This window comes from Polypterus senegalus, chromosome 4, assembly GCF_016835505.1.
Source record: "Polypterus senegalus isolate Bchr_013 chromosome 4, ASM1683550v1, whole genome shotgun sequence".
Classification (NCBI taxonomy): Eukaryota; Metazoa; Chordata; class Cladistia; order Polypteriformes; family Polypteridae; genus Polypterus; species Polypterus senegalus.
The window spans coordinates 154,115,811-154,138,967 of NC_053157.1; positions in this window are offsets into that span (position 1 = coordinate 154,115,811).

Below are 23,157 nucleotides of genomic sequence, written 5' to 3' on the forward strand. Positions count from 1 at the left end.
ATAACAGAGACATTTTAAAGCACACTTTTAGTATTGAATTGATTACTACTTGAAATACCTGAAATATATGCATAAATATATGAAATGTCAGTCAGTCATTTTCCAAACCGCTATATCCTAACACAGGGTCACGGGGGTCTGCTGAAACTAATCCCAGCCAACACAGGGCGTAAGGCAGGAACAAACCCCGGGCAGGGTGCCAGCCCACCGCAGGGCACACACACTAGGGACAATTTAGGATTGCCAATGCACCTAACCTGCATGTCTTTGGACTGTGTGAGGAAATCGGATCACCCGGAGGAAACCCACGCAGGCACGGGGAGAACATTCAAACTTCATGCTGGGCGGACCTGGGAAGCAAACCCAGGTCTCCTAACTGCGAGATGTATTTTGAGATATTTCATATTGCATCGGATGTTCTTAGAATTGCATTTCAAGATTTCTTAAAAGATGCAAATTACGTGGTGATTTCATGTTAATACAGAGAAATATGTCTTGTATAAATTTCAAGATGTCCTAGAGTGACATTCTGCTTATTGGAATATATCTTAAATTAAGTTGGACATGTTTTAAAAAAGACAGAAAATTATTTAAAAGAAAACATGAAAATTGACAGTTACTAATTTTGAGGTATATTAAAATTTATTATAGGCATTGTTACATGTATAAAATGTTAAAATACAACATTTCAAAATGCACTGTAAATATCTTAAAGCACAATGAGAGTTTGACTTCCTTTAAATAAAATAAAATATATTTGATATATTCTTGAATATATTTATGATATGACAGACTGTAATACAGATGTCTTAAATCCAAAGACCTTCTAAGAAATTTCACAAAATTAATTTCTGAAGCCCAAAAAACTGAATTGCACCTTAAGGTTACTCAAATTTAGTTTGAGTTATCTTTTGTTGTTGACTTGGCGTAAAACTTTTTTGTTTTTCTCAAAAAAGAAATATGTCAGGAGGTATCTAGTATTTTACTCAACTGTTGCCATCACACTGTCATATCATTTTGAAACAATAAAACGTGTAAATTATAAACGCTTATGAACAGTGTTGCCAGGTCCACAATTTTCTTGTCCAATTGGGCTATATTTGATCGTCGTCCAAGGGAAAAAAATGTGCTTTTGTGGATTGTGGCTTTTTGGGCGACTTTTTAAAACAGTGCAGTTATTTGGGCTGTTTTAAGCATCTTCCACCACATTTTTTCATCCATCACGCCCTCCACCTACACACACAATTTGCACTTGACTATGCTCATTACCACTGTAAAATCTTTGTGGGTGATACTCCATGGGGACCCATAACTCTCTCATTCCCCCTTTGTGTGATGGTATAAACCCATTCTATCACTCCGAAATATCTCTGAGAGGAGCTCCCCCTGCCAGCGGGATTTGATGGTATGTACCTAACCTGTACCCTTTTCTGTCCCCCCTGGCCATTGGACCTTTTTGTTTTCTTATTGTGTCTTTTATTTTTCTATTCTTTATTATGTAAAGCACTTTGAGCTACTGTTTGTATGAAAATGTGCTGTATAAATAAATGTTGTTGTTGTTGTAACCCTCTCACTCTGAAATTGCCCCCCATTTTCATGTCTACTGTCTACCTCAGGTACTGAGACTTTTTTTGGCAAATTCACTCTTTTTAAGCTGTCTTTGGGCTATAGTTTTGAAGGACCTGGTAACCCTGCTTATAAAAGTCTTTTGCAAATTGGACTATAGTACTGCCAAAGGAGAACAGAGCCAACCTCTATTATACTGTTCTTGCAAAATGTCTGTAGCAAGATTGCATTATAGAGAACAACTAATTTAGTAAACATTGTCAGTTGGACTTGGAGCATGTAAATGAATTTCCACCTGCAGCAGAGTGAGAATTTCCTTAATTTCCCCTACTGTATACGTCTAAGATGAAGAAATTACATTTTACTAAATTTACATCCAGACATTTTTTTTCCTTTTCAGTTAATGAAAACACTGTTGTTAATTTCTGTCTATTAACAAATGCTATATTATACCACAGAGAGAACTTAAGGTGATTGTGTCAGCCCAGTACTCAGGATAGCATTATGAGCATTGCTTTAGGACAATTTTCTTCAGCTGATTTAAAGCTTATTAGTTAAAGATTGCTTACGGAAGCCTCTCCCAAATCAAAAACATATTTTTGTATTATAACAACAAGAATATGAAACAAAATAATGCTGTCACAGATAGCAATCAATTGACCACTGCTAGCACTGCCCAAAAATAGGAGATGTGCAATGGGTCTTAGTATACTGTATCTGCAGCAGAAAGCTGAGATAGAGTTTGCATTCTGTTAAATTCCCTAAAGAACTGGAATGACTACTTTTGTTTAGAAATATAAAGTGCCCAAGTAAAAAAACAGCACATTTAGCCCTGCCCACTTTGGACAATGATTACAGTTGCTTAATTCTGTTTATAAATATGAAATGGTAGAACAGATGGCCAGATGGAAAGAGAATTTCAAGAAAAGATTAAAAATTAGAAGAATAAAGCATGCTGTAAAAACAAGAAATTTGCAAGCAAGTTTGTTTTGTGGCCATGTATTATTTCTTTCTGTGTAACATTGGTCAATTTATAGTATCATATATAGTATATATAGTATATATATAGTAACACATTGTTATGATGTCAAAGGATAATCTGAAAAAAAACAAGGTATACCCAGTAAGATCCTGCGAACTCTGCACAAACAGTAACCAGGAGCTGGATCCAAACTTGAGAGTCAGATTCATAAGGCTATAGCACAACCACTTTATTAAAAATAAAATAAAATTACAAAAACTTTTTTATATTGTATATTTTATTTTAAATGAATCAAATCTGTTTCAATAACAATGCAATGCTTTTGTGCACGTGATATTTCTTATATGAAAATATTTTTCTAAAACAAATACATTTTAGAATAGATGTAATTAAATTAAGATATATTCATGCATATGTTATGTATCTGTGTGTTCATAGCTTTGAGAAAATAATATTTTTTTTGAGAACACATTTCATCTTTATTTTCAGTAGTTATTTGTTCAAATTTGACTTTGTTTATTTTGGACACCCCCATTGTGGAGTATTTTTTCATGATAGTGTTAAGTGTTGTTGGCACCAGTGCTCTGTAGTTATTACCTGATAGCAGGAGGGAAACAGAATATAAATAATATATAAACAATTGGTGTTGACCATAACTTCTGGATCTTTAGAGCAAAAAATAGTGTGTATGGTTAGAGATTGTTTTTTGTATGGTTTTGACTTTGACACCTGATTTGCAGATTGGGATTTGGTGTTTTGGTTTGTGGGTATATTTGCTCTGATTTTGATGATTGCCTGTTTGCAGACAATCTCAGCCATTGTTATGATTTGCTTTCATTGCATATTTATTACAGCTTCAGTGTTTCATTTTTTTGGACTTTTAAGGGTTTTTGATGGTTGCTGAGTCTTATCATCACAACAACTTTTGAAAAAAGTTTATTTAAAGATATTGCATAGTTTAACATTTTTTACACAATGGTAATTTGTTTTTCTTATGGATGCCACCATTTTGTGTAGTTTTGCTGTAGCAGTTGGTATGGCATTGCTATGGGTAACGTCCAGAGTCATGCTGCATGCATCATTAGGGGTCAAGTGTACAAAGATCACCTCCATTACACTTCTTGGTATCCCAGTTACTGGATAAAAACCTTAATTGTTAAAAGGGCATTTTTGATTATTGTTTTCCTAGTTAAGATCCTGTACGTTGATTGATTTTCTTTTGAATTTTGAGACTACTTGTAGGCTTGACGAGAGGTTGATTTTTATTTTTGGTTAACAAACTTTGCACAACTCCTGACTTTTTTTCTTTTAATCCCTGTTCATAAATGTCTGCTTCAGTAGTTTTTTGTGGCAAAGTAGCCATCTCTTGATCCTTTAGTTTAATTCTCCTAACTCTGCCTCCGTTTCAGCAGTGGCAGAATGTACAGAATCTTCTAAAGTTTTTTTGTACTTATTATTTTTTTAACTTGGTCTGTGACAGTATGTCCTTGAATTGTAAGATTTTGTTGATGTATTTCAAACTAGCCGACACCCGCCGTAGCATACGGTGGTGTAAGAATAGGAACGAAAAACTTCTTGCAAGACACAGTGTGCATATGGAATTTCAGGCCAAGCAGGATTACATGTGAAAGTGATAAATAAATCAGGCTTTCCGAATTTACGTACTATGGCCATGGCATTTTGATAGTTTTGTTGCATGTATCTTGAACTTCCTGGAAATGTGGACGGTAATATGATCATTTTGCCTACACCAAAATTGTTATTTTCAGTGTTTGCTTGCAGTGCGTCTGATAGTCCTTTGTATTGTTCCACGCGCAGATCTTGTTGATGTAATCTGAGATAGTTGAGACGCGCGCCCTCTGTTTTAACCTACGCATCTACAACGTACTGTTGGAATAGTTTTCCGCTGGAGTGCAAAATACTAAATGTATTCCTCATTGCTAATCTGTACGCATAAAATTGGCATTGAGTAAGCCTTATTCGCTTGGCGGTTCTTTTATCGGGAACATGTTGTAAATCTTTGTGCCAGCCAATGTCTCTGTAAGGGAATAAAAGTGGGTAAACCATAGGATCGCAATTCATATTGAGCGAGGAAATCTGTTTACAGGATTTGCCTCTGGGATAGATGCAAATGTCCCTTTCGGCAGGCGTTTCGTCATCTTCTCCGACATCGGTGTGACATGTCGGGGCATTGTATTGTCGTAAATCCTGCCTAGAGGTTTCCTCGAAAACCATTCGTATAGATGCTGTTGGATTGGACTGAGCAATTTCATGCATGTGTTGGTATGATTTAGCGAAGGGGTTGATGGTTCTGAGCATGGAATCTAGATGGAGAAGTACATTTTCGCTGCATGCAAAATTTGCTTTATTTTATAAGCGTACTTTAGTAGCTTGCACTGTGTCAAAAACATACAACTGTCCATATCCTGGAGAAGTAGAAGTGTTAGCATATAGTGGAGAGATTTGGTGATAAATTTGCCCGTGTATTTTAAAGCAGTATGGTCAGTGGCCAGGAGGTTGTTATCTGTGCACCCATGGAAGCAAACGCTAGAGAAGGGTTCTCGAATGTGTTCACAATCATTTTTAGCTTCTGATGTTTGCTGTGTAAGAAACTGTTGTAAAGACACAGGTGGCTCCTGCAAAGGTGGTAAAGCTACTTTACTGTCGTGGCAGCACCTCATGTACTTGTTGGATGTATTACGCTCAGCAGGCCAGTATAGTGCATGACATAGAAGACGACGAATAGGAATCAAGAAATGCAGTGTCGGCTGCGTGTGGGCGGGACCGGTTTTGAAGTGGAAGCAGGACGAACTAGAAGAGAAATATGTATGAGATAGCTAATGTATAATAAATACCTGAATTGTGACATTTGATTTTGTTTGTTTAACTCTGGTCTTAAAAACTTTTGTCTTACTGCTTTTTGACTGTTGTGTGTCATTCTGAAATACATTTACCTTTTAAACCAAACGCATACCATTTACCCATTTGCTTTCTGCATCCTTACACTGGGCATAATTCATAATATTATAGTATATTACAGTATTATATATTAGAGTGCCCTGCGGTGGGCTGGCACCCTGCCCAGGGTTTGTTTCCTGCCTTGTGCCCTGTGTTGGCTGGGATTGGCTCCAGCAGACCCCCGTGACCCAGTAGTTAGGATATAGCGGGTTGGATAATGGATGGATGGATAAATTAGAGTGTATCTGAGTTTTTATCTTTCTCAGTCATTCTACATTTTGTGATTCAGTTTTTTTGTTTATACAATAACATCATGATATAGGGTAAGAGTAACTGAATGAATACTGATTGTCAACTTTATTTTAAATTATATTTTTAAAGTATCACCTATGAGATAAGATGTGCTGAAGAAACAGATATGCTAAAGAAACACTTTTTATATATGTGTGTTTTTAGTGACAACTGTACATTATTTAGCATTTATGCAGTAATGTCTACAGGTATATATTTTACAGTAATTTGTAGCAAACTATAGAACATCTAAATAGTAACTTACTTGATCTCTAGCATTGTGAAAACCTCAAACCTAATCTTGGAGGCTAATAACATACACCTTATGAATAACAAACACTTGTGAAACGTAGTCAGATAAATCAGCTTCTCTCTTTGCTACAGTAATTAAAGCGGTTAATCTTCACGTGGTAAAACAAGATCACATATAGTCTTGAATTACAGTTCTAAATAGGAAATTTAAAAAGTCCAAAATAAAAAAGGGCCTCAGATGGCAATCCATGGTAGTAATTCAAACTGGTAAAATAAATTCAAAAAATGATCTATAAATGATCTATAATCACATCGTTATTACCAAGCATCTCTTGGCATTTACAAAGTTAACCAGTCTTTTGTGCAGTGGATTTAAACAAAAAAATGGAATTGTGCCTCACTATTAATGATTACACCCAGTACCTTTATAGTGCCAGACACTCCAAGCTGCACACCATTAGGAAATTAAGGTGGGTAGGAGGGGACCAAGGTTCTAGGCCTACTTATAATGATAGGTTGAGATTTCGTAGGATTCTAATTTTACCACGGCATACATACCCATCTGACATCTAAATCAAATCCCTATTAACTAGGCAAGCTGAGGAGTGTAGTAAAAGTCAAGTGTATAGAGTCAAAATCAGAACTAAAGCCTAAAGAAACAAAGCTAGAGTCTTGGCCGACATCAACAGATGACTGTAAATTAAGAGATAAAAGGAAAAGTACTGTACGTTACAGGTACCTTCAACACTCCTAAAGGCAAACAGAGTAGGCTGCAAAGCTATCATTAACATAAATAAGGTAACTGAGGTATCTTATAAGTGAGTCCTAATCAAAAAGAATCTTTTAATATGGACCACAATTTATTAGGCTGAGAAATTCCACTGAGAGTGTAACAAAGGTGAGCATTATATATGTATATATATATATATATATGACTGAATCTCACCCCAAAGATGAACATAATCCTGGCAACTCATTTATGCTCTATTTCTATTCCATGGGAAATAAGCAGTCTGCTTAGCATCCAAAATTCTTTAACATTTTTTGTTAAAAGAGATTTTATCTTGAGAGCATCTCTTGATGACTTTAGACATCACTAAGAAATTAAATTTGGTTAAAATAACTTGTGTGGATGTTCAGCCCTTTGTGGTGTTATGGGTCCACAGCTCGTTGAGTAAAGGCCATTTTTAAATAAATAATCAATGTGCTCGCGGCTTAGCGAGGGACGTTAGCCATAGTGAGCGGGGCGATCCGTAGGGTGTGGGCGTTTCTCACCTAGTGCACAGGTGAGGAACTGCCCACATTCATGATTGTCCCGCGGCTAATGCTGCAGCTGCTGTGGCCCTCGTCATTTTAAAACGAAGCGCGAGTCGGTGTGGAGGAGGAGAAAGAAACGTTCGGGAAAAAAGAAACGATCGGAGAGTGAAAGGAAATGAGAGGACGGAGGTTACAGGGAGCGAGGAAGCATGCGGTGCAAGAGAGATGGACAGGCGGTGCGTGCTTGTGGTGAGCGCATGATCGAGGGCAGCTGTAAGGAAGCTGAGGTGTTGGGCCTACACCCAGGCGATTGATTTGGATGTCGCTCCAGCTGAGCGATTATGTAGCGGGAGTGACCAGGGAAGGCGACTGGCCGCGGAGAGGCCATTGAAAGGCAGCGGAAGTCGGGAGACTTGGTGGTGGGAATCCCCAACGTGAGCGACCTGGCCGTTGTGGGAAACCAAGTTCTCCGGGACTGGGATGAGTGCCATACCGAAGCCAGGGATCGGGAGGTCTCCAGTCTCGTGCGTGTGTTTCAGGAGGGCAGCTGCAGAGAGCGTCTTGCCTGCTGCGATGCCCAAACGGGATTAGCAGGTGAGACGCTAACAAGTGATGCACCGGATTTGTTTGTTGTTGTTTTAAAGACTGCTTCCACAAGAAGATTTAACCTCTGGTTTTAAAGAATTGTTTTTTCTATTTATTGGTTTTACTCCTCGTTTTCATTTAATGGATTATTTATTTATTTAATGAATTTGGAAGAACTGCACTATTTATGAACACTTGTTTTGTTGGTTTTTAATAAAAGCACTGTTACACTTTCTGCCTTCCCCTTGCTCAGTAATTTGCCTCCATTGACTAGCTCACTCGGCAACATTATCGACGGTGTTGGGTTCATGTGCTTCCAACAGCAAAGGGAGTGTGGAGCCAGAACCCACATCATCACACCCTTTTACACAGACAGACCACAGATGTCCAAAGTCACACACATTTAATTTCCTTTATGCTTTTAGAGCACCACAAAATGCGCTAAACAGCTATAAATTGCTCACAGTCCCTTCTTTCTTTTCTCTTTCTAATATTCTTCTGCCACCTCTACTCCTCTCCTCCCAAGCTCCGTCCTCTGCCTTGCAACCCTTTTGTAATGCACCCTTATGTGCTCCCTGATGACCTTCTTTCAGCACTTACTGGTGTGGCGTAAGTGCTGCATGGGCACCCGGAAGAACTCCGGGTGTACCTGCTTCCTGTTCCAGCAGCACTTTCTGGTGTAGCGGAAGCGCTGCAATTCATGGCTCCTGAACCAGGGGGGCTGTGGCCATGGGTCCCATCAGGGTTAATCTTCTAAGCACCGATGCAAAACAGGGCAGCTGCCCTCTCGTGTCTAATTTAAAATTAGAATTGATCTGGCTTTGGCTTGTCACCAATAGTAGCGACTAGAAATCAGAAAAATGTCCACGTGAGGCTCTTCATAGGAAAAGGTAGGCTCTGCATTCAGAACTCAACCTCTTGAAAACTAAAGACACTGAACAACTCATTTTTAAATCAAGATATCATTACTGTGAATATGGAGAGAAAGCTAATAAGCTTTTAGCTCAACAAATCCACAAGCAAGAAGTTTGCAATGCAATCCCAGCAATTACTAACAAAAATGGGGACATAATCATTGACCATAAAAATATAATGCACACATTTAGAGACTACTATAAATCATTTTATTCTACTCAGTTTAAAGAAGACAAGACACAATGTAATGTATTTCTGGATGCATTAGAGATACCACAAATAGATACTCTTATTGCAGAGGAATTGGATAAACCGTTGACACTATCAGAATTATTAGTGCTATAAAGTTACTTTAGAGTGGGAAAGCAGCAGGCCCTGATGGTTACCCTGCCGAATTTTATATGAAGTTCTCCACTCAGCTAGTTCCCCTCCTATTAGCAACATTCACAGAAGCTAGAGACAATACAATTCTACCTCAAACTTTTCGTCAAGCATTAATCACCGTCTTTCCTAAACAAAATAAGGATGTATTACAATGTGCATCATACAGACCAATTTCACTTCTGAATAATGATGTTAAGATATCCAAAGTCCTAGCTAGAAGGATGGAGAAAGTATTGCCTTCAGTAATATTACAAGATCAAACTGGATTTATTAAAGGCCAACATTTTTTCCAATCTTCGACGCCTGTTTAATGTAATATACTCACCCGCAAAGTCAAACATCCAGAGATTTTATTATCCTTGGATGCAGAAAAAAGTATTTGATATGATTGAATGGAACTACCTTTTCACCCCATTGGAGAAATTTGGGTTTGGCCAGAACATTTGTGCATGGATCAAACTACTGTATACCAATCCAGAAGGTTCAGTTTGTATTAACAACATTAATTCAGACTACTTTAAACTAGAATGTGGTACCAGACAAGGATGCTCCTTGTCACCAATACTTTTTGCAATCGCCATTGAGCCACTGGCAGGTCACTGTCGAAATGCTTATGAGATAAAGGGGATCATCAGAGAACGACTAGAAAAGAAAATTTCTCTATATGCAGATCATACGGTATTGTATATATCTGACCCACAAAATACTATGCCTGCTGTCCTAACAGCACTAACAGCATTTCAAAAGATTTCTGGTCTCAGAATTAATTTGACTAAAAGTGTGCTATTTCCAGTGCATTCTCAAGCATACAATATTATCAATCGCAGATCTGTTTAAATATCTAGGGGTAAACATCACAAGTAAACATAAAGCTCTTTATCAACAAAATTTCACTGCCTGTATGGAAAAAAATCAAGCAAGACTTGCATAGATGGTCAACCCTTCATCTAACTTTAGTTGGAAGAATTAACATTGTTAAGAAGAATATCCTCCCTAAGCTTCTCTTTTTATTTCAAAATATTCCAATATACATCAATAAATCATTCTTTAAGAAATTAGATTCAATCATAACCACGTTTATTTGGAATTCAAAACATTCACGTATCAAAAGAGCGACCCTACAAAGGCCAGAGGCAGTAGGTGGCATGGCCCTACCTAACTTTCAGTTTTACTACTGGGCAGCAAACATACAACATATAAAAACCTGGACATTGACACAAATAGATGAACATACACAGGCTTGGTCTGCAATTGAAATAAAATCCTGCAGTTCCTCTTTATATTCCTTGCTTTGCGCCCCAATAAATGCAAATTATCGCCAAAATACTAATAACCCAATAGTGCTTCACTCACTCAGAATATGGAACCAGTGTAGGAAGCATTTTAAGATAAAGAATCTTTTTTCCGTGGCACCTCTGCACAAGAACCACCTTTTTCAACCCTCACAAACATATGCAGTTTTTAATGTCTGGAAAACATTTGGGATTAAATCACTTAGAGGTCTATACATAGACAACGTCTTTGCATCCTACGAACAATTATATTCTAAATTTAACTTTCCAGCAACACATTTCTTTCACTATCTTCAAATTAGAAACTTTGTTGAACAGAACCTGCCCAATTTTCCTCACTTCCCACCTCCCTCTATGCTGGAAAAAATATTGATCAGTTTCAAGGACTTAGACAGCATCTATGCAATATATAAAACCATTTTACAGTTCCTTGTTGTCAAAGATCCAAGAGGACAATGGGAAAAGGATCTCTCCCTCAACATATCAGAAAAGGAGTGGAAGGTTGCAATGCAGAGAATTCATTCTAGCTGCATATGCGCAAAGCATACAATTATTCAACTCAAAATTATATATCGAGCACATCTGTCTCGCTTAAAATTGTCCAAAATGTTTCCAGAGCAAGATCCAACCTGCGAATGCTGCAATCAAGTTCCAGCTTCACTGGGTCACGTTTTGGGCCTGCACCAAATTAGCATCATTCTGGACCAAAATTTTTAAATGCCTTTCAGACAGCCTTGGTGTCACAATCCCTCCTAACCCATTATCAACTGTGTTTGGTGTACTTCCAGATGAGCTTAAAGTGGAGAAGGACAAACAAACTGTAACTGCCTTTACTACACTACTGGTACGCAGACTTATCTTGCACAACTGGAAAAATCCTAACTCTCCCCTTTTAAGTCAGTGGGTAACTGATGTTATATAATATTTGAAATTGGAAAAAATCAAATTCTCACTTAGAGGATCTGTGCAGAACTTTTTCAAAACCTGTCAGGATCTTATCAATAACATTTTAGAATAAGCTTTTAAAGCACTGAGGAAGCAGATTCTCTCCCTATTCCTTTTTTTTCTTTTTCTTCTCCATTCATCTATATTACTTATTTTTACTAGGTTTAAGTTTTATTCTGCTGCCCATGCTGTCTTTCTCAGGGGTGGGGGTTGATTTGTTTTCAATCCTATTCTTGTAAAATTTATCTGTTTGTATGGATTATTGTGTGATTTTAATAAAATCAATAAAATAAAAAAAAAAAATAGAAAACAGATAAATGTTTTTTAAATGGGTTTTAAAATTATCACCTGAAATACTATGAGATACTGAGAAAATGAAACCAGGCCTGTATTAGTTACCCCTGTAATCGGCTACTTGTACAGAGATCTTGAAGCGTAAGCAGCTCAGTTACACTTTACTGCAGGAGCTGTTTGTCCGCACATGGAGAGGGCAATGTGCCAACTCGAGAGTAAAAGCAAAGCAAAAATGTTTTAGAACTGGTCTACCATCCATTGTAATGGGAAATGTTTGATCGTTGTCAATAAGATGGATAAACTGTCGGCACATCGCAAGCCATGGAGCATGCAAGTACAGTAGCATTTTGTGCTTTACGAAGAACCGGCTTAAACCTAAAATACCTGACACTATGTTAATGCAGGACAGATTTCATCTTATTCGAGCAGACAGACACCCAATAAAGTATGGAAAAATGACAGCCGGGGGACTGATCATCTATGAGAATGAGGAATGGTGCAAAAGGGAGCATATTACAGTGTAATAATAATTCTTTATATAGCACTTTTCTCACTACTTAAAGCACACTCCATACATGGAGGACCTAGGAAGTGAACCCACAATCTCCTTACTGCAAAGCAGCAGAGTTACCACTGCACCACCTGGATGGGTTTTGTAGTTGAGACATTAAATTTCTGGCTATTGAAATTCGTCCACATCATTTGCTCAGGGAGATAAATTACGTATCCTTATTAATGTTTATATTTGTCTCTCTGCAAATGGTGACCTAGCCACAGAAATGATTAATTCTGTTGCCAACAATTCAATTATGACTCATTCCAACTCTACAGTTATAGTATATGTATGTATGTATATAACTTCAACAATGTAACTTTATAAGGAACGATGACAAATGTTTTTCAGTTTCTGACTGGTTCCAATCAAGGAAATAACAAGCTGGGCCTTCTTTATTCAAATGTTAAATATGCCTTTAAGTTTCATCTACTGGCTCCTTTAGGGAGATCTGACCACAACCTGATTAATTTTATTTCAAGCTACAAGCCTGTTATTAGACAGCAACCTGTTAGCACTAGAACAGTGAGGAACAGTAGCCTGGAGGCTGAAATGACTCTGAATGACTGCTTCTAAATGACAGACTGGGAAATGATCTGTGAGTCTCATGGGGACAATATTGAGGGACTCTTGTCACTGCATCACAAACTATATTAACTTCTGTATTGACACAATGATACCCACAAAGACAGTGTGTTGCTTTCCAAACAATAAGCCCTGGTTTACTAAGGAGCTGAAAGGTCTCCTAAATGATAAAACGAGAGCATTCAAATTCGGTAACAAAGAGGCTCTAAAGGACATAGAGCGTGTGCTAAAGAAAAAGCTGAGTGCTAAAAAAACCTTAAACAGAAAACAAACTTACTCAAAATAACATAAAGAAAGTCTGGAATGGACTGGGTATAATTACGGGACTTAAGCAATCCAGGGCTCAGGTACTAGAAGGGGATGTGGACAAAGCTAATGCACTGAATCAATATTTTAATAGATTTTCCCTCCCTCTTCCTACTTCTTCCAATTACCAATCTTCACACATCATCTCTACTACAGTACATCAACAACTCCTACCATGTCAACTGGAATGGCCAGTGACAAGTCCACCTATGACAATCAGTGTGGACTGTCCATAACTGAAGACCAAGTAAGGAGACAATTGCTACACTTAGGAAAATCTGCGGGACTAGATGGATTCAGTCCTCAAGTTCTTAAGGCTTGTGCTGCCAACTTTGTGGAGGACTCCGTCATCTGTTCAGCCTATCCCTGTACCATGGCTATGGAAAATATCCTCCATTTTTCCTGTTGCAAAGAAGGAAGGCGCCTCTTCACCAAATGAATAAAGACCAGTGGCACTTACGTCTCACATCGTAAGGATTGATGGACATTTTCCTGGACTATAGCAGTCCTCTTGTGGTAGGCCACCTGGACCAACTGCAGTTTGCCTACTAGACTCCAACTATAAATATAATACTAGGTTACTTCACTTGCACAAATTCTCAGATGATTCTACGCTTAAAGGGTGTATTGATAAAGGGGATGAGACAGAGTATAGGGCTCAGGTGGAAAACTTTGTTTCTTGGTGCAAAGAGAACTGTCTGCATCTTAACCTCACCAAAACCAAGCAACTGGTTATTGACTTTCATCAAACCAAACAGTATTCAAGGAGAGGATGACGAGATGGTCCACTCCTACAAGTATTTGGGAGTTCACATTAATGACAGGTTGAAATTGTCTTGGAACAGAGGAACTATATAAGAAAGGATAGAGCAGGCTCTTTTTCCTTAGGAGATGGTATTGCTTTAATGTGGGAAGTGACATCTTTAACATCTTCTATATTCTATGATGGCCAATGCAATTTTCTTACAATGTGGTGGGCTAGGCTGGTAACATCACTTCAAGAGAGGCCCACCGAAGTAACCAGCTAATTTAAAGAGCAAGCTCATCCACTCTGGACCCTGAAGGTTGTAGCAAAGGAAAGAATTATAAAAAAAACTGAGTGTAATTATTAACAATGTTGCACATCCTATCTATGACGAAGTAACACTGAGTACTTTCAGCCAATGAATTATTCAGTAGAAGTGCATTAAGAAACACTGCTGGACCTCCTTTATACCAACAACAATACGTCTGCAAAATGCAAGCCAGAACTTTTCTTCCTTCTTAATTTTCCTGCTTTTCTTGACTTTACAGTCATACTAGTGTGTGTTGAGACCAAACTGTGTGTGTTTATTTATTCATTTAATTATTTTTTATGTATTATTTTATTTAAAGAGCTTTTGTAAAAAGTAAAAAGCCAAATTTCCCCTGCGGATAAATAAAAATCTATCTATCTATCTATCTATCTATCTATCTATCTATCTATCTATCTATCTATCTATCTATCTATCTATCTATCAGCATAAGACCTTAAGAGGATTTTTTGAGAAAATGTTACATAAGATACAGAGAAACTACTTATAATATTAACAGAGATAATGGTCTAAAGTCCACAAAGGAGTAAAATGCTGGCAGTAACAACACCAAAAACACCAGTAAACAGAAGTAAATAGGAGATCTAACTGTTGCCAGAATAATGTGTAGAAACAGATGCTAACTGGTTGCAATCCAATATTTCAGAAAGGTTTTGCGTCTCCAGCCGTTGTTGGCAGTGAATATTAAAATCTGCATCTAAATTAAAAGACTGTATAAGTTCAGCTTCCTGATTTGAATCCATAGATACAAGGAGACAGTCATAAATAATATGACCTACAGTTGTGCTTGAAAGTTTGTGAACCCTTTAGAATTTTCTATATTTCTGCATAAATATGACCTAAAACATCATCAGATTTTCACTCAAGTCCTAAAAGTAGATAAAGAGAAACCAGTTAAACAAATGAGACAAAAATATTATACTTGGTTATTTATTTATTGAGGAAAATGATCGAATATTACATATTTGTGAGTTGCACTAACACCAGCCTTTATTGTGTATTCAAAACACAAACTCTAAAAAGAGTCACTAATAAGCAGTGTAGTTCAGATGTTTGCATGGAACTAAAAAGCAAAGTTTCAGAGCACAGGACAGCATACTAATTGTTAAATGTAAGTTAATTCTTGAATTTTACTGTACAATCTTTTGTGCAGTGCTAACATGCAATAATTTACATGTCTGAAAATCTTTGAGGACCTATATTTAGCTCAACATCTCCAAATAAAGTAATACGTATGCAAAAAGAAAAGCAACAAAAATAGGCAAAAAAACCCAATTTGACTGAGATAAACGTGGCACAAAAAAACAAGACAAAACAGCAAAAATAACCACATTTATAAAAAGAAAACAAAAGATCCTTCAGACTAACTGACTGCTTAGGAGAACATCATATAATTATCCATAATTTATCCTAAGAAAAAAAATGTTAGTATAAGAAGAGTATATTAGGAATGAAAAAAAAGGTAACAAAAATAATGGTGCAGGAATAGCGTCTTGTCACTTACACAAGCATTGGGAGCATCTCAGAGGTGTTGGTCAAGGGAAACGGGGAGGGGGGGGGATTTTGGGGAGAAGATTAAGGATGTAACACAGTAGAGATCACAAGCAGCACAAGCAGAAGCCTGATGCCACTTATGACCAAGTCTGTCAAGCCCCATCCTTTCCAGTCTGAAGATTATTTAAATTGATGCCCCATCAGATGTTTTGGTTAAGTTCGGAACCATCTTTAAAGAAGGAGAGATCTTCCAATCTATAACAAGCACTTCTTTACCAACAAAAAGCACAGCACACCATTTGAATTGTTTTGTTAAATTTTCATCCTAAATGCAACCAAAACATTAAATTGGCATTCCTTAGGGGCCTAATCTCTACATGTGTTTGTGTTCTAGTCTATTAGATTGCAGACTGCCATTTTTAGGTCTCTCCATAGATGTTCTATGGGGATTCAGTCTAAACTTGGTTGGGCAACACAAGCACAGACAGAAACATGTCCTGAGGTCACTCCAGCATTGTATTGGTTGTGTGCTTTAGGACTGTCATCCTAGTCCATTGTTGCATGCTATTTGGAGCAGTCTTTCTTCAACAACCTCTGTGTATTTGGCGGCATTTACCAATCCCCGTCTCTTCTACTGAGAAACACCTCCATAGCATGATGCTGCCACCACCATGCTTTCAGTACAGAAAGTATGTTAGGCAGGTGATGAGCAGTGTTTCATCTTTGCCAGACATTGTGCTTGGAGTTCTGCCAAAGAGTTAAGTGTTTGTGTCATTAAACAAGAGAATATTTTCCTTATGCTGTCAGAGTCATTTAAATGCCAGCAAACTCTATGTGAGTTGTCATATGTGCCTGATTGATGGAGTGCTGCTGAGATTTTCATTCTTCTGACAGTTTCTCCCATCTGAGTGGAGGGCTTGTGAATCTCTGTTAAAGCGACCATTGGCTTCTTGGTCACTGCACTGACTAAGGCCTTTCTTGCTTGGTTATTCGGTTTGAGAGCCTTGGCTGTTACAAACTTCTTCCGTTTCACAATCATTTACGACACTGTGCTTCTGGGAACACTCAAAGCATAAGAAGTGATTTAATATCCTTAATCTAATCTGTGCCTCACTACAATTTTTTGTGGAGGTTTACAGAGACCTCTTTGAACTTCATAGCTTGGTTTTTGTCCTGACGTGCAGTGTGAATTGTGGGACGTTACATGTACAGGTATGTGCCTTTCTAAAATATGTCCAATAAATTCAGTTTGCCACTGGTGGACCCCAGTTAAATTCTAAACACATCTTAAGGACAATTAATGCAAAAAGGATGCACATGACCACAATTGGGAGTGCCACAACAAAGTGTCTGAATACTTATACAGATGATAGATTTCAGTTTTTGATTTTTAATAAATTTAAAAACCTTTCTGAAAACATGTTTTCACTTTGTCATTATGGATTATTTAGTGTAGATTAATGGCCCAAAATTGCAAATTTATCCATTTAAAATTAAATCTACAAAGTCAAAACTGTGAAGAAAGTGAAGGGGTCTGAATACTTTCTGAATCCACTGTAATTTAAAATTATAGAAACAATCAGATAGCAGTGAACTTATACCCGTTTGGCTCTCCATATCTTGCATACTCCTCATTAAACTGGGTCTTTGATAGTCATGAACTTAAAGGAACTAGGGCGAATGAGGACACATCACAACAACGGTTGGTTTAAATGTGCATGATGCAGTTTATTCAGTATCAACAAAGTGGTATCCTAACAAAATAAAGTGCAGTGCAGATTCTTCTTCATTCTTAATCAACAAAAGTAAATAATAAATAATTCATTGGAATCAAGAATAAAATCAAATTTTAGAATCATGTTCAAACTTCTTTGGCCAGTGCTCTCACTCGTGCTCTCATCTTGCCCTTCTCACCCATCTTTGGCTATGCTTAGGAGGGCTGAGTCCCTGGTGGAAGCAGTCCTCCTCCACTCTCCTGTCCCAGCCACCAGGATGTGCTAAGCCTGACTCTGTCTTCTCTATCACCTCAGCATCCATTTGATCCCTAGAAGCCCCTATTTAACTTTTGTCATAGTTACCATCTCTTGCCGTTCATCATTGACGCATTGAGAAAAACTTTGTCTTCCCTTTCCTTACCTTGGCATCTGCAGGATCCCTAGGACCCCCAATCTCTCCTGCTCTTTGCTGTTCAGCAGGCACAACGCTGTCCTATTCAGGGCTTCCCTGACTGCTTCTCTGCTCTCAAACCCCACTGGCTCTCATTGGATTCATCTCTTTCCTTTGGTTTCTTTTTTCTGTTTTCTTCCTTTTGCTGTTTTCCCCCAACACTCCTTTATATGACTGTGGATGCGATGCTTTAATTACGACCCCAGCATACAAATAAGAAAACCAGATGAACTGACTATGTCTGCACGTGAGTTCATGACCAGCCAATTATTTTCATCAAACACTCAGTTTCATTACTCTGGACATCAACACCTACTGAGCCTGAGCATACTGTATTTAGTTAAAAACTCACACTGCCACATAACCCTTACTTACCTCACTACACATACAGAGTGTTTTGGGAACTATTTCCTGCCTTTACAAACCATTTTGCAAACCATTGATACTAATTTACCTTTATTAATGTGGAAATTCAGTAGTTTAGCACTTAAACATAGAATATGATACAAATGGTGAAGTTATTTGCAACCCAAGATGTAACTATTAATAGCAACCTTACAAGATAAACATCTATTTCCATATTTCTTAATGTATGTAATATATAAACTATGGAATACACCTGGTACTTAGCCATTCAAATAATTGATAATACTGTATGTTTTCATCCTGCTTCAAATAAGATGTTCCATCTAAACTTTTATCTGACTAAATGCAATTTAGAGCTTTTGTGAAAACAAGCCAGAGTTTCTCTCCTAATATTTTTCCACAATCAGGTGTGAAATTTATACTCCTTTTATTTGTAATGTAACCACAGATATGTGGAAATTACACCAGAGTTTGCAAAACAATAAATCCTTAGACTATCGTAGATGCATTGCTGGGAACATGACCATTTGATTAGATGTTCAGATAATGAAGTGAAGTTTGAATTTAATTTTGAAATAAACAATCTCTTCCTCAATATGTGTAAGCAGCTAATAACTGTTATACTGTGCACGTTCTTTTTTGGTGTCAAAGGCAGGACAAGATACTGCTTGTCAGGGATGTCACCTTTTACTTTGGTAATTGGCTGATTTTGAGTAGTCAGCTATTGGGGAGAAAAAATAAGTCCGGTGGCAGACAAATAAAAATGACAGATATTGTTAGCTGATTTTTTTTTTAATTAGGTATGTCCCTGTAGGTTAGAAAACAGATCGATGAATAATCCTTTAGTGTAGTTGTACCTCTTGCTAAACTCTTTCTCTAAAAAGATTGAGCAAAAACAAAAAAACAGTAAATTGGTAGGCTATTTTTGACCAGTGACTTTAAATTGACTTGACCTGAGAGAATGTGGATGTGTACACTTATGCTCTGAAATGGGCTGGTGACACTTCTGTTTTCTTCTTTGCTTCTGGTAAAGAGTCCCTTGTACTTTATGCACATTTCATGGGGCTCTCATTTTTTCTTTTCTGTTCATTACATCTAGAATCTATAGAATCCTGTTCCTGAAGCAGGTACCTAAGGTGGATGGATTCCTATTATACATGCACATGATAATTTGAGTGTGCACAGTTTAGTTAATAAATCTTTCCGCAAAACGTATTTTTAAATGTGATTATGTTATAAATTTATTTTCTGCTTGTATCAGTCCCCCTCACCTGTGATGGAATTCAGATTTTATCTACATTCTGGCTCTGGATTACAGTTCATGTATCTTACTGCCACACACATTTTGAAGCTTATCTCTCTACATATTCCCCTACAGCAGAAGTAAACATCTGTGCAACACCTGTGTCTGCAACATCGAGCCCTGAATAGATATAAAGCCAATCAGGAGGCATAGTCACTCACACTCACTCACAGCAATCAGTCCACATAAACTCAAACACTGTGACCAAACTAGAAAATAAAATTGTCCCCAAATGAGAAATTGAATTGCCAGGGCTAGGGTAAGTGTGACGTTCCTATTGGACCAATTGTATGTCCAGTTAACTCTGACCTGCTGCTATCAACACAAGTCTCTTCTTGTTTCTCCCTGCTTCCTTTTCAAAGTGATTCAAAAACTTCTCATAAGTTAAAATAAATATTTTTTGTGATGAAACTGCCAGAAGCGTGAAATTACACCTCAGTTCAGTATTACCATATGCAATACATGCCTGGTGCCCTGTTAAAAAGCAATTACATTACAAGCTGAAGTGGCATGAGTAATCAACTTTTTCTATAACTTATTACTTTGATGTTTAACCATAAAGATACCCTGTTAATCCTACTCCAACATTCTTGGAGACATTGAATTTTTCCCTATGGATCATGGGTTGTGCAAATTTTGTGGTCTGCTCTCGTGCTTTTAAATTGCAGTTGGTACCTCCTTTTGCAATTGTAACTCTGCTTGGGTTTTTGAAGGTATAAGGTATCCCTTAAAAAAAAACTGCCATCTGACTCCATGTTTACTTTCTTTCTCTTTGAAAAGAACTGTTCGTTTTACTAAGACTGTAATTCTTCTGCTCTAACCAGGTTTTCATTCTGCAGGTCTAGATGTCTTTTTTTTTTAATATAAATATTTAACTACATTCTAGATCAGGGGTTCCCAAGGGTGTGAGATGATATTTAAGAGGGTGCGACAAAGAGGAAGGCTGCATCACAATTTGCCAAAATTGAGTGAGGTGCATTGTCTGACTTTATTGTGGTGCAGTTGGTGTCTTATAGTGTAATGTCAGTTGTAGGTACTTTATTAGTTAGTGTTCCTGTTCTATGATATGAAAAGAATCAAGCATTGCAAACGCTATTATCACTTGTTAATGAAATGAAATGAAATGCATGTTCACATGGGTTCCTTGCTGGAGTGGAGTGTTCATAGTGCAAGGTTTATTATTGGTTTATGTTTAAGCCCTGATCATGAAATGTCACTGACTTCAAGGTTTTATTGACAATTTTGTCCGGGGTGGGGTCAAGGGGGACTGAATTGGATGCAACATCTTTTCTGAAGGTAGAAATCATTTCATGTCAGCCTCCACACAGGAGGATGAGGGCTATTAAAATGTAGAGCTCATTTGCCTCTGTATTAGGATAAAAATGGAGACAACTTACCAAGTTCAGTGACTCTTATACTTAAATGTGTATGGTTAATTTATTTGTCTGCTGTTGGTTTTATTACTGTTATTTGTCTGTGGGACACAAATAAGAATTTCATTGTACAGTGTATATAGGACAATAAATGTAATCTTTACAGGAGTTATAATGGATTCAGAAAGTATTTAGATCCCTACACTTAGGTCTGTAGATTTACTTTTAAATGGACAAATTTGCTATTTGTGACCATAAAATACTACATTCAATAACAATGACAAAAGATGTTTTCAGAAAAGTTTGCAAATTCATTCAAATCAAAAACTGAAATCTCTCATTTGTATAAGAGCAGTGGCACTCCAAATTGCAGCCAGATGCATCCTGTTTGCTTTAATTATCATTGAGATGTCCCTAGAACTTGATTGGAGTCTGCCAGTGGCAAACTGAATTGAGTGGACATCATTTAGAAAGGCACACACCTGTGTATATCAGGTGCCACAATTCACACTTCACATCAGGTTAAAAATTGGGCCATGAAACCCTTTCTTTAGATCTTCATGATCAAATTGTAGTAAGGCATAGATCAGGGCAAGGGTTTCACATCATCTATAAAGCTTTGAGTGCTCCCAGGAGCATAGTGGCCTCAATAATTCTGAAATGACAGAACTTTGGAACCACAAGGACTCTCAAACTCAGTAACTGAACAAGAAGGGACTTGATGAGGATGGTGATCATGACTCAGTGGTGACTATTAAGAATGACCAACTGAGTATTACTCTGTCAATTAGGTGCTTATGATAGAGTGGCTAAATGAACTCCACTCTTAAGTAAATGGCATATGACATCATTTAAAGACTCCTGTAAATATTAAAAAAGATTCTCTGGTCTGATGAGACAAAAAATAAACTCTTTGGGCAGAACTCCAAGTACTGTGTCTGGTGAAGACTAAGGACTGATCATCTCCTGCTTAATACCACCTTTGTGGTGAAGCATGTTGGTAGCAGCATCATTCTATGGAAGTATTTCTCAGTGGCAGGGACAGAGAGACTGGTCAGAAGTGAGGGAAGGACGAATGCAGCCAAATACAGAGAAGTCCATGAGAAAAAGCTGCTGCTGAGTGCACACAGCGTCAGACCCAAAGCATACATCCAAAAAACTCTGGACTGACTTCAGGACATGTTTCTGACTGCCCTTGAGTGGTCCATCCAAAGCCCAGACTTAAAGGGAACAAAGTCCATAGAACATCTGTGGAGAGACCTGGAGATGGCAGTTTACAGATTCATTCAATCCAATCTAATGGAGCTTGAGAGGATTTGCCAGGAAGAATAAGATAAACTGGCTAAATCCAGGCATGCAAATCTTACAGAGATTTAACCAACCAAGAAGTCTCAAAGCTATATTTGTTATCAAGAGACTTCTACAAAGCACTGAATTAAGGATCTGAATACTTGCATGAATGAGAGATTTCAGTTTATGGCTTCTGATAATTTCGCAAACCTTCCTGAGCACACATTTTCACTTTGTCATTTTGGATTATTGAGTGTGGATTGATGGGCAAAAATGACAGATTTATCCATTTAAAATTAAATCTACAACACAATAAAGTGTGCACAAAGTGAAGTGGTCTGAATACCAGCATAGGAGAGACATCCCCACCCACAATTACAGCAGCGCAGGTGAGCAGAGAGCTGAGGAGACTTTGTGCCAGCAAAGCAGCGGGTCCAGATGGAGTATCGCCACAACTGCTGAAGGCCTGTACACTGGAACTAGGGAGTCCTCTACAGCGCATCTTCAGCCTGAGCCTGGAACAAGGGAGAGTCCCAAGGCTTTGGAAAACATCTTGTATCACCCCAGTCCCAAAGGTATCATGTCCAAGTGAGCTGAATGACTTCCAGCCTGTCGCTCTGACATCACATGTGATGAAGACCATGGAGCAACTGCTGCTTCACAACCTGAGGCCACAGGTCCGCCGCGGCCCACGACCCTCTCCAGTTCTCATACCAGGAGAAGATGGGAGCGGAGGATGCCATCATCTATATGCTACACCAGCCCTTCTCCCACTTGGACAGAGGCAGTGGTGCTGTAAGAATTATGTTTTTGAACTTCTCTAGCACTTTCAACACCATCCAACCTCTGCTCCTTAGGGACAAGCTGACAGAGATGGGAGTAGATTCACACTTGGTGGCATGGGTCATGGACTATCTTACAGACAGA